The sequence below is a fragment of the Vicugna pacos genome, chromosome 1 (genome assembly GCF_048564905.1).
Source record: "Vicugna pacos chromosome 1, VicPac4, whole genome shotgun sequence".
Taxonomy (NCBI): domain Eukaryota; kingdom Metazoa; phylum Chordata; class Mammalia; order Artiodactyla; family Camelidae; genus Vicugna; species Vicugna pacos.
Genome location: NC_132987.1, coordinates 77,960,695 through 77,972,030, shown reverse-complemented (window position 1 = coordinate 77,972,030; position 11,336 = coordinate 77,960,695).

Genomic DNA, 11,336 nt, shown 5'->3' with positions numbered 1-11,336 from the left:
GGGATCAAAGACTGAGGCTCACGCACGTCTGCCTCCTGCCTCTGGCTGCCTTCTCTGTAGTACCAGATGCCTGTGGATGAGTGGGAGCCATAGCAATCTTGCCTACCGTCTGGCCAGCAGTGCTGTCCTCTTGACCCCCGTATAAGGTGGTAGTAGCCGCAACAGGGCTTTTTGCCTTCCTTGCTGACCTCCAGGGGTCAGCAATAGCATTCTCCATAGTCACTTTTGGTTTAGTAAAAGGAAAGTGGCCAGCCCTGTGAGAGAAGAGGTGAAGTCTAGAAAAGACCAGTTAATAAGGACCACCTGACAAACGGAATGAGGATGCTCAATCCGAGTTCAAGGAAAGGTATTGGGGATGTCCAAGTACAAAAGGGTCCCAATGTAGATATGTGACCAGTGGCTTGACCTCTTCCAGTCAGTGCTAGTGTCTCTGAGGTGGGCTGAGGAGCTCTGTGAGCTGCTCACAAGTCCAGGAACCTCATTATTGGGAAGCCCTGTGATCTGCTGGCAAGAACAAGAAACACCCAGGATCTGACCTCTCCTCCCCTCTCTGCTTGTGAGGGAATCTTGGTTGATTCTTTATCGACTGAGGTTTCATGGGCTCTCCTTTCAGTATCAGCACAGGTATCATCCGTCTCAGTGATCTGATGAGTACCCCATGGGACTCTCACGTGTTTTTAGCTCTTACCAGGTGCAAAGTCCAAAAACTCCTCCTTTTCTCTAAGGAGGAAGGAGGAGACCCCTACCTCACACAGCTGTGCCACCCCTAAAGAGACCAAGTTGGTCAGGAACTAATGAGGCTAAGCTGCTCTGGCCTTGTCTAAACTCCTATGGGACATTCCAACTGAGGAGGGATCATCTCAAGCACAGGCTGTTACAAATTCAAGGGGGACATCCAGTTATATGAGAGTCCATGCCATTTGGATGCCTCTTATTTTGGTCTTTTCAGAAATTCATTAACAGTTTGCTGCTGTCTCCAAATTTCCCAAATGAGAAATCTTATTTGGGCCAAATCTTGTGGCATTTGTTTGCCAACAAATCACTCCAGCACCCTCTTAGTAGCTGGATAGCCTGGCCCCACTGCTGGCTGGGAGGCAGGGAAAGATGGCCCATCAACAGGTCTCCAAATTACAACACCATTTTACAAGTGGACTGCTATGCCAGAGACAAAAGAAATGGGATGAAGTCCCCTATGTCCAGGTTTTTATGGCTGGCTATTAGAACTAAGGCCTTCAAAAGGGATGTGGGTTCTCCCCCACTGACTGAGGTAATATACCTATATTTGGGCCATGGGCCGGAGGGGCCCACTACGAGAAGTAGGACTAATTACCAGCCAGGGTCCAACAACCTGCCAGGAAAAGTACTCCCTTTGAGGCAAGTCCCCGATGGAGGAGGAAAGCCCATCCATGTACACATCCCGTTTACCACTTCTGACCCGTATAACTGGAACACTCACAATAAGGGGTTGAGGGAAGATCCAGAGGGGTACCTGAATCTGACTAGGAGAATCTTTCAGACTCAGGAACCCACCCGGGCTGACATCCAGAGCCTCCTCAAAGTACTTCTAACAGGGGAAGAAAAGGCTACAATCTTTTCAAAATTCCAAGAAAAAGCAAACAAAGAGAACAGAAACAATGCAGGTTATGCTATTTTCAGACTGGGGAATCAAGCAGTCCTAGATAACAAACCCAACTGGGACCAGTGAGACAATGGAGAAGGGGGTGAAAGACAGAGGCTGACCCGTTATAAAAGTATGATTCTAAAGAGAATCCAGACAGCAGGACAGAAATCTGTCAATTGGAATAAGATACAAGAAATCAATCAGAAGCCAACAGAAAATCCTTAGCATTAGAGCACCTCAGGGAATGCCTCCGTATCTACCACCACTGACCCTGAGTCATTGGAAGGAAATGCAATCTGGAGGTAGCATTTCATTTCCCAAAATTCCCCCAATACTAGGTGTGAACATCAGAACCTGGACATAGAACCAGAAACCCCTACCTCTCACCTGGTGGAGGTTTCCTACTGGGTGTTTAATAAACAATATATAGAGGAGGAAAAGTCAGAGGCTGAAAAGGCCCAGAGGTAAATCCACCTCCTGGCTGTTGCCCTCCAGTGTAGACCATTCAGCACAGGAATTTGGACTAACTGCCCAGAGAAAGCCTCCATTCTGGTGACTGAACCCTGACCCCCACCAAGGGATAGCAAACCAAAGAAACTGGGACCCAATCAGTGAGCCACATGTAAATAAGAGGGACACTGGAAGAGAGAGTGCCCTCGCTGCCCCCGAAGGAGGACAGAAATGGCAGATCTCGAAGACAGCTAGTCCAAAGAGATGATGATTTCTAAGCTGGCACTCCAATTGACCCTGGAGGAGACCTGGCTGACACTGGACATAGAGGGAAACCTGTCAAACCCTTGGTTGACACTGGTGCCACTTACTTGGTTCTGAACACTGAGGCAAACTCAATCACAAGAGGTGTAAAATTATGGGGCTATCAGGGAAGGACCAAGAACAGGCATTCATAGAGCCATCAGAATGTAAACTGAGTGAACATATGCTCTCCCATTCCTTCCTTATGTCCCCAAATGTCCTATATCTCTACTAGGAAGAGATATCGTACATAAATTGGGGGCTACTATCCACCTAATGAGAAACAAATTGGAGACTGGCATCCCCTTAGAGGAACCTCCCTGGACAGAGCAAGTTGTTCTCCCTGGAGTAAATCTCGAGTAAATCAGGGACGAGAGGGACAAGCTGTGGGAGCCAGCCCTGGGATAGTCCATCTAAAACCTGGACGTAATGGCCCAACAGAAAACAATATCCTCTCCCTCGGGAGGCCTTGTTGGGTATTGCCCCTGTTATACAGGCCTAATTGGCCAGGGCCTTATCAGACCATACCAACCAGCCGGTAATCTCCTCTTTCTCCCTATAAAGAAATCCAGTGGGGAATACCAGATGGTATAGGGCTCAGGGCAGTCAGTGAAGCTACCTGGGATATACATCCAGTAGTCCCTAATCCCTACACCCTGCTGGCCACCCTACCGTCTACTAAAACCTGGTAATCTGTGTTAGATTTAAAAGATACCTTCTTCTGTATTCCATTAGTCCCAGAGTCACAGGAAATTTTGGCGTTTGAGTGTCCAGACATTCAAACAAACATTCAACAAAAACAACAGTTCTGCCAGACAGCCCTACCCCAAGGGTTCAAAAATTCCTGCACCATCTTTGGGGGAAACTTTAACTAAAGACCTAAAAGATACACACATATCTTTATATATACATTTCTCTGTATATATATATATATATATATATATATATATATATATATATACACATCTTTTAGGTCTATAGTATGTAGACAACATTTTGAACCTTTCTCTGACCCGAAGCTTCTCTTCCAAAAACAACAAACCCATGACCAGGTATTCACACCACAGCAGTGAGCCTCAGCATCAGGGAACACCTGTGCCTACAGGCCAAAGACCAGATACTTGCATTTTTAGGAAAAATTTGACATGTGACCATTATTCTCTTGCTATTCGAGCCATGTATCTTAAATTGTCTGGTGTCCTTCATCTCTGAAAGGTTAGACAAATGGTGGTCGCTCAGGGATGCCAACAGTCAGGGCTGAGGCCTGGGGACAAGCAAACACATCTAAAGGCAGCTGGGAGAAGTCCCGCTCCTCCTCCCGGGGTTTTGACGATGCCCAGCCTCGGCAGGAAGCAGTTACAGCAGACAGACCTGCACCCTCAGAGCCCCTCAAGAATGAGGAGCAGGACAAAAGCCAGAGCAGGGGTTTGTCACCAGCAAAGCCCATTAACAATGCCTGGGGAATAAAAATGCAATCTGGGTAATAAAATAAAGTCTAACCTTTTTTCTTTCCTTTGTGGTTTGTCTAATTTCACTTGCTCACAGGGCGCCGCGTGCAGAGGCCTCGCACCCAGCACTTCAGACTAGGGTTCCTTCTGTGAAACGGCTGCGCGGACACCTCAGCCCGGCGGGCTGCGTGCAGAAGCCGGCACACGACACTGCAATTCAAGATGGCGGCGGCGGGCCACGTGCGGAGACGCTGCAGGCACTTTGACCGGCACCGGGAGGGCTCCGCCCCCCTCCCCGCTAACAAGACCCCTACACAGCAGCCCCGCCCACGGCCTCTGGCTGGGGAGAGCGTCTGCTCTAGAGCAGGAGAACCCACCTCGCCAGTCCGTGACCAAAGCAGCAGCTTTCCTTTGCTTCTGAACCACCTTTATCTTATTCTATTGGATCAAAAGACACAGGGCAGGAGGACCCTTGTTGGGGCCCAACTGGAAAGGGTCCTTAACAGAACTCCAGCCCTGGGTTGATGCCACTTTCCTTGACTCATGCTCCTCAGTAGAAATGAGGCACAAAGCACTATGTAAGTATTTATTGAAAGCCTAGGGGGATAAAGCAGACACCAGTGAAGAACAAACCAGAGCCCCTGCCTTCATGGTATCCATAGCCTGGAAGACTCTTCTTACTTTCATCAGCCCAGATCTCACCTACTCTTAAAGGCTCTCCCTGGAACCATTCCCAAGCCACTGCATTCCACGGTCCTCCCCTCCTCTGACCCCCAATAATCAATGGCCATCACTCTTAACACTTCACATGTTCCAAGTTCTGGGGCCAAACTACCTAAAAGCTACCACACCCCTAGAAGCAAAACACCCACAAAACAGATACTGGAGCCAGAATAATCCTGCTCTTACTGTCAGGAATTTTAACCTGAGGTACCGTTTATACTATCCATAAATGCCTGCGGGGGCAGAGGAGAAGAGGGAGGTCGCTGAACCACCGAAAATTACGTGAAAAATTTTATGTACATGCTGTTTCCTACGGAAGCATGTGAAGCTTTCACAGGATTTTTAAAGCAATACTGGAGCCAAAAAAGTTTAAGATCTCCTGTTTTACTAGGTTTTAAGCAGTTATGTCACTTTTTCAATTATAACAGTTTTGAGCCTGGGCATCCATTTTATTTCAGCTCTAATTTCTAACAACAATGTGATTTCCAGAAATATCTTCTTTTTTCTCTTTAAGTGCCATGGAAAAATTTAAATGGAAAGTCCAGTGGAGGTTATCATAAAGATTTTTACCTATTTTAATATGTAAATTGCCTGAGGGCTTAAGCCAGCTTGCTATCATTTTTATACTACATCACGGAGGAGAAACTGGTACCTAAATAGAATGAGTGGTAATTAATTCTCACAAGTCACAGTGAGAATCATAGCCATAAGTGCCAAAAGCTGAAGCTGAAAATTATTGAAATATGTGAATAAAACTGTCTTGCCACTCTCCATTTCTGTCATTTGATACTTACATTACCTTCAGACCACCAGAAAGGGACCTCAAATTTCCAGAAAGAAATGCCCCCTCCCCCCCAAAAAAAAACCCCTCAATCTTATATTTAAACATTACTAAATACCTTTTATACTCTAGTTGGCTTTTGGCATACCAGAAATAGCTGCAGCACACTGTTTCTTGATGGGGCGGGGCCAGGGGTGGGGTGGAGAGCCTTCGACAAATATTTAAAACAATCACGAAATTCTTTTTCCTTTAGATCATAGTTGTAAAACCCTAGGTAGAGAAGGAAGTGAAAAAACTTTAGTTTATGATTGCCTTTGGGCATTTTCTGTTTTGCGTGTAATCAGAGTGTGTAAGGAGAAAGAACACATTTGGAAAGTTAAATAAGATATTCGTAATCCAAACCAGTGCAGGAGAAAGGAGGCAGATAGCTTTAAACAGAGAAAGGAAATGATTCTAAAAATCAAACTCCTAAAGAAAAAACACTGCAGAAACAGTGCATAATAATAATAGTTTGGGGTTCTTGAATAAGAGGTATTATATAAGCTAAAAAAATTGGATGTGATAGAAATTTTCATGTTAACCCTTATGACAGTCCTTTAGTGTCAGCACAGGGCATTGTTGCTGTTCTCACTCTACAGATGAGTAAAACAGAATGGGACATGATATGCCCAAGACAGACAGAGTGCAGACAGAAGGAAACAGAGCCAAGGGATAAATACATATTACTTCACAGAGATATTGTTGCAAATTCCCTCAGAAACATAAAATCCCATAATAGGAGATGTCTTTCAAGGTGAGTACTACTAAGGAAAGACAGTGCAATCTTTCACATTATAATCTTTAAAACTTTAAACTTAAAAAGAAGATAGGTCCTTGGATGTTGTAATCCAGAGTACTATAAAGCATCATTATAACTGAACACTCAAACACTAAAACAGAGGTTTTTTTTTATTAAAATAAGGCTCTACTAATATATTAACAGACCCAAATAAGACAAGGGCTGCAAACTACACAATATTCATAACTCAAAGTGAGAAAACTATCATTCTTCAGTTTTCACTTTATGATTTCTGGATTTGCTTACACTTTAAATCTCTATTTTATTTTCTATGTGATCACTATATATTCCATATGTTTTAACTTTGGGGGTTCCCTAAACGAAGTACATAGCAATTCAGGAACAAGACAGAAAGTTAACACTGGGCTGTACTTATCAGATAATGATTTTCAAAAAGACCTGCTAAATTATATAAATTCAGTGAAACAGAGATGTTTAAAGACTAACTCACTGAATTTATTCACCAGTTCCATTAAAGGAAGGTGAATGGTTAAGCAAAAACACTTCTCTTTTGCTTTCTCTTCCTTTTTCAAGTCATTTATTTTTATGGCTACATCAATTGTGCACATCAGGACTTACAAAGCACTACAAAAACAGTGTCAATCATAAGCTAAAGGGAGCAGAGTTTTAAAGGTAATATCAGAGAAGGAAAACCAAGAGGTGAGGTTGAGAATTACAGACACTGAGCAACCTTATATAATATATTACCAGGGAGAGTCAAGCATAACAGAAAGAACTAGAGGAAGATGACAGGGAGGAGAGATTACATAAAATACTAATGTGCCCCCAGGGTTCTGGAACTAAATGGTGAAGAGTATGTCTAGATAAGCTGGAGAGAGTTCATTGTAAATTTGGAGTTCAGAGTATAAGATGACATGAATAAAGAGATAAGTGCCTGAGTACCCACGATGATGACAAATGCATTCGCAGGCATTGCCGAAGGGGCTTGGAGAATACACTGATTACCTGTGGTTCCCTGGAGGCCTGAAAAACTTAATATGCCACACAGAGGGGGAGTATGCTGGCTACCTTAGTCACCCCTAGGATCAGTGCCATTAATACCAGTGCTGCTCCCATCATTTGCTGGGCTCTCTCTTCTCCATGCCATAGCTGTTTCCAGGTTCATTACCTCCATCTACCTGATCTCAGTTTACCTCTCCTGCCACTTAACTGCTTCAGGTCTTTAGGGAAGCAATTATTAAATCCCTATCCCAAAATGCTAAATGATCCCTCAGGAACTGACAAGAGTTATCCCATAGATTCCCTTTATGAAGCAAGCCATATGTTCCCTAGCCACCCACAGAAATAAGCTCAGGAGAGACCTATCGTATACCTTAACAATCATCCACAAGTGTATGCATGTGTTCATTTATTTATTCATTCATTCCCTGAGGGAAAATGTACTGAGCACCAATTATATGTTAAGCTTTGTGACACTGGAGGTGTAGAGTTGAAAAACAAGTCTCGCCCCTCAAGGAGTGCCCAGTCTAGAGGGAAGGTAGGCACACCAATGACAATACAGTACACCAATCGCTGCTGGGTAGGGACTCAGAACATGTCAGTAGTACTGGTAAGAATACATGGAGAATCAGAACAGGACAGGACAAGGAAAGCATTACCTGGATGTCTCCTAAAGGATGAGTAGAAGTTTGACTGGAGGGGATCCCAGAAAGAGACCACACAATTTTATAGTGAAAAAGTAAATTGTCATTAGCAAGTTTCACTTCATTATAGTGTTCTTCTAATCCAAATGCTTTACCTGCATCTGTAGGTTTCGTACAGTGAGCATCACATGCTTTATGTCTTGGTCATACGATGGTAGTATGGCCTCTTTGTTCAAATAGGGGAATGAAAGGCAGAGTAAGAGAGGGAGAGCAGAACTAAAGTTTAAAACTCTTAAGTATTTCTTCTTTCATTTGAAAGGAGAGTTAGAAGATGGTCAATGAGGAGTAGGAAAAGGGTTTACAGATATTGAGCACTTTGATTCCCAAAACCATTCTATGAAATAGGTGCTGTTATTATCCCATTTTATAGCCTCATGAGAAGTTAGAAACCTAACAGCACAGAGTTAGTAAATTGGAGAACCTTGAACTATAATCTTTCTGGCTCCAAATACCATTACTGAAAAAGCCTGTCTCCTGGAGGACGTATTTCCCTGGTAAGAGTCAGTGGCAAGGCTCCAGTCTGCAGTGTCATTTTCATCCTAAATGGCTCCATACCCCTGGCAGGAACTGGAAGAGAGGGAGTCAGCTCATTTCTCATTATTCATTCACGTGCTGACTACTCTCACAACATCATGGAAATCAAAAGGCTTACCCCCAATACAGCTTTTCACTGTCCAACAAGCCCCAAATAGACTGAGGCTCCTTTCATTAACATTTTTACAGAAATAATTAGAAACTCACATAAATTTATGTCTGCATCAAACCTACCAGATTAATTTTTGTTTTAGAAAAATAATCAGTATTCATGAATATTTTTAGTTGAAAATGTTTAAGTCTGTCATTTTTCATTACAGTTATACTTTTACTACAAGGCAAAAATAGCCACTAAATGTTAATTTTTACCTACTTGAATTAGAGATCATTCAATTTCTGAAGTCTTCACAAATTTATACATCAAATTGCTTTGATAAATAACCAAATAAACCTTTAGTTTTTTCATACTTCTAAAAAATTTAATCAAAATAAGTTTTTTATATAGTGTGATTTTTTTTCTAAAAAATGAAATTATCTGTTTCTGAGTTGACAGATGCATATTTTGGTCATGTTTGTGTGTGTGGCAGTAGGGGGAAAAAATGGACCCTGGAGCCAGAATGTATGGATCTGAAATTCGACTATCCATTTTTTTAGCAGGAAAATTACTTGACTTCTCTGGATTTCAGTTTAATAAGCTAATATTTAGAACAATGTCTGGTATACTCTCAGTAACAGTTACCTGTTATTAGCCCAGAGAGAGTAATTGCTACAAGCAATCCTTCTAATTTAATTGGGAATTTCTGTAAAGCAAGAATACCTAATCTACAAATTGCCTCCAAATGTAATGAAATTTTAACACTAAATTTAACAATTAATGAAGATGATATAATAGTACACTTCGGAGACATTTAATTAAACATTTATTGTTTCAGTCTTGCAGCTTTTAGTATTCTGAGACCATTTGCTTTTCTTTCCAATCTCAAATATTTATTTTTATTGGCCCTTGAAATTTCATAGGCCCTAAGCACTGTGTCTGTGTGCTTGATGGATAGAATGGCCTTGGCCAAAGCAAATGGGACAGCTTTGAATGCTACCTTTTCTGGCTCTAAATACCATTTCTGTGATAGTCTGCCTCCTGGAGAACATTTTTTCTCAGCAAGAGTTTGGACAGGCTTCTAAAAGTTTTGGAAATGTTACTAAACAGGGATTCAAAGATAGGACAGTAAAGAAAAATCCCAGATATCATTGATGAGGCAAAATTCTTAAATTACTTTTACCTAAATTCGGAGTTTATACCAAAACCTAGGCCTAAGTTGGCCCTGCAATTAGGCGTAAATAGGAGAAAGAGTGATTTAGTAGAGGACTGGAACTGGTACTGATCCAAGAAGGAATATCCTCTTCAATAGAGTGAGATTGTCCCTTGACTGGCATTTCCCAATATACAAAACAGACAAAATATTTAATATTTCAAAGCATTTGGATTTCACATACTATTGTTTAGAAAAATCTTAAGAAGAAACATGAAAAATGTATGATGTTATTTTAAAACTTTAAGGCAGAGGTTCTCAAAGTGTGGCATACAATGGACCATGAGGGTAAAAGTATTTCAAAATAGTATTAGAACACTATTTTCTTCACTGTGTTGATATTTGCATTTTCCAAATTGCATTGCAAGAGCAATGGTGGGTAAAACTGATACCTTAGCACAAGCCAAGGCAATGGCACTTAACTGTACCAATAGTGATTGTATTTTTCACCCCCACTGATGCAGAGAAAAAAAAAAGAATGCATACAAGAAAAACCCAGTCTTAGCTCTAGAATGTCCTTGATTAAGCAGTAAAAAAATTTTTTTATTAAATCTCCACATTCAGTAGGTCTTTTTAATACTAAGCGTGACGTAATGAGAACTACACATAAAGCACTTCTGCTGCTTACAGAAGTATCATGGTTGTCTCCAGGAAAAGGACCTATCATCTGAGTTACAAACTAAAGTAGCTGCTTTTTTCATGGAACATCATTCTCACTTGAAAAAAAACTGGCAGAAAACTATGGTTTTCATATTTGGGTATTTGGCAAGCATTTTTGCAAAAAAAATTTTTTTAATGTATGTAGGGAGCATGTCACTTTAAGGAAAATAACTAACAAGCTTAATACATTTCAAGCTTTTCAAGATAAAGTTAGAATTTTGGAAAATTTTATCTGCCACCATGGGCTTGGCCTCTTCCCAATACTCAAAGACTTTTCTGGTGAGATTGGTGGTGATGTTAATGAACATGATATTTTTGATATTACATAATAAGATGAATTACCATTTGGGAGATGTGCATTTCAGTGAATCATTATTTTCCAAATGACCAATGCATGATATTAAATATCTATACAGAATGGAAGATAGATCTGTGAATTTTAATGTAACAATATTAATCTCATCTAAGATTATATATTGCACTTAACTTCTAATCAATTATCATTGGTCGAGTAGCAAAGAAAGGAAGCCTCAGTTATCTGAAACGGCCATTAAAATACTCTCTCCATTTACATAGCTCTATGAGGCCGTATTTTCTTCATATACTTCAAACAAAACAACAAATCACAACAGATATAATGCAGAAGCAGATATGACAATCCAGGTGTCTTCTATTAATCCAGGTATTTAAAACATTTGCAAATATATAAATAATGACACTCTTTTCACTATTTTTTTCTTTTGGAAAAGTATTTTTTCATAACAATATGTCATTTATGTTAACATGTAATGGGTTTTTTTAAATAAATCAATATCTTAAAGCTTCCTTAGTTTTAATTTCTATTATGGATTATCAATTGATATAACTCACATAAACAAAAGTTCTGCAGTCCTCAATTTTTACTAGTGAAAGAGTCCTGTGACCAAAAATTTTGAAAGGTTAAATGTATTCTAAGCCAGCAGCCATTGTGACATCAGCATCAGGTCAGCTTATGAAGGATTCCATGC